This window comes from Physella acuta, unplaced genomic scaffold, assembly GCF_028476545.2.
Source record: "Physella acuta isolate Inbredline_101_S28 unplaced genomic scaffold, ASM2847654v3 ptg000509l, whole genome shotgun sequence".
Taxonomy (NCBI): domain Eukaryota; kingdom Metazoa; phylum Mollusca; class Gastropoda; family Physidae; genus Physella; species Physella acuta.
The window spans coordinates 15,280-17,870 of NW_026732028.1; positions in this window are offsets into that span (position 1 = coordinate 15,280).

The following is a 2,591-nucleotide window of genomic DNA, read 5'->3' on the forward strand; positions in this document are numbered from 1 at the left end:
ACACATTTTTATAATTATATTATTTTATTTTTAAAACTCATTAAAAATATTATAAAGAAAAACTTTAAACATGATTAAAACACTCATCAGAGAACAGTGAGAGTAGGTGAGGAAGAAATTATACTGACAGCCGACAGACGCTTGGGCACCAGGCCCAGCCCCAAAGCCGTGCTGTAGCCAGCACAGTGGCGACGGTTCCATTATTACTACTGCCGAAGTGCCGACTTTTTCGAATATCTTTAAATAATGAATGTTAATTTATACAGAATGCATTTCTCTATTTCGTCAGTATGCATTAATTTGACCTGAGTGACGTGTTTTTTTTTTTGTTAAAGTTATTAGCGACCTACAGTTGAGCCGGTAGGGTACGAGTTTACCCTGCGTTCAGTGGGGTGGAAGATAAGCCTGGTGAGAACCAAAGGACAGAAGTGACCGATACACGGTAATCAAATTGATATTTAAGCCAGTTAGTTGAAGTTTGTTGAGGCCTGCCTGGCTAATGGGAGACAACTCATGAGCCGGTGTTATCCGTAAAGAAAGAAAAAAAAAATGTTATTGGTTTCTAAAGTGGATTGGGCTAGTCGTCAGAGGCGTAGCAAGTGGGGGCCGGGGGCGGGGGGGGGGGGGTGGGGACATATGTCCCCGGGTGCCGAACTTAGGGGGAGGCAAAATGGGTTGGAAAAATAAATTGAAAGGTTGAGGTGCAAATCGAAAGTTTGTCCCCGGGCGCCTCAGCTAGTCGTATAGTTATATTATTTGATTACTAATTTTATCATAGCAGAGCTAGCTAAAATATTTTTTTTGTGCGAAATATGAGTATGTTTTAAGTATAAATATTTTTTTTTATATTTAAAGCTATTTATTTCAAATAAAAAAATCAAATGTATATATCTAATCCTAATCAAATGCCAAAATATTGAAATAACAATGTTAGTGGCTCTTTAAAAACAGAGAACTTGTGTAAATTGTAACTTATGGCTCTTCCGTCTCAAAAGTTTTTTAAATGAGGTTTCTAAAGCTACCCCCACCCCTCCACGCCGGCTATTTTTAATTATCTGCTTAATAATAACAATTCATTCAATTTATTATTATACATTACTGTATCGAGAATCGCAGTGTGTGTTCGAAAAAAATATAGTACTCTGAAGGTCTTTGGGGTAGGTGAAGTAGAGTTCACTGTTGCTGAGATGTTGAAACATGAAGGAAAAGTGTGCTTAGCACTGTGACCAATTTTCGGTGTATACGATTTAAAAATATGTAATTAGCGTAATGTAAAGCACGTGTTTGTGAGGTTTGTATTTGTTGTTCATGTATTTGTTATGTTTAAAATACTTTGGCCATTCTTACCACGATAAGGCGAATACTCCATACAATCAGGCTCATCGATAAAAAAATCAAAATTCAATTTAAAAACCAAACACATTATATTTATTTTTATTCAATAATTACAAGGTAGGTAACTGTGTAAATAGTTTTAGTCCGTTTATGAATGTTTATTTCCCCTAGTATGCCTTATTCAATTCGAAGGTAATTCAATCGAATATAATTAAGAAATACAAGCAGAGTAAACAAAATATTTTTAGCTTATTTGTCTGATACAGTATCAAATTAAGGATTTTGAAACAGTCACAACATTACTCATTTTTTAGTTCTGGATTTGTAGAAGACAGCTTTTCTAAACATGAAGCAAACAAATGTATTTACAATATTTGATATGTATAATGTATGGCAATACAATCACATGTTATGATTTAATGTGGCGAACCACAAGCACAATCAAGCAGATGGTACAGCCACACAAACGATGAATCGTCTATTACGATCATACATGTAATAAACCAGAAAATGGATTTAATATACACAACACATAATCAAGAGACTTCAGACAATCATTAGCATTTACATAATCATCAGCCATAGCACAATCTTTAGTCATCACATAGTCACAAATCCGTAAACAATTACACACAATCAAACATTCTTAGTAATCTTAGTGCTCCATTTAAATCATGCAATATCAGTGTTTCTTCCAGACTTTTTTTCTCCGGAGGGGGGGGGGGGGGGCACTTGAAATTTTCGGGGGGAGGGGGGGGGCGGTAGACTTTCTTCGGGGGGCGGACACTGTTAAAAGTATATATTTTCTATATAAATTATATAAATTTTATTTCGTTCGGGGGGGGGGGGGGGGGGAACGGTAATTTTCTTTCGGGTGGGCTTACCCCCCCCCCCCCCCCCCACGAAGAGATGCCTGGAAGAAACTCTGTGAAATATAATCACTGCATATCTGCTACAATCAAAAACATATTTCAAGAAACACATTATTCTGACCAAATAAGGCTAAAAATACAATATAGCTCAACAGCGCATTAATAACATTATAATGTTTATCATGCAATATTTACATACTCTACAAATTACACCTTTAGGTATTTGTGTAGGACTTATCATCAAAATAACATTTTTCTACTGTTTGATTTCATTATTATATTATTACAATAAAACATATTCACTGCATACTTAAAAGGAAACATGAAAAATTAGTGTAACCGGAAATTTCCGGCTTTTGCTCCACCCACAATAACTGTATGAAT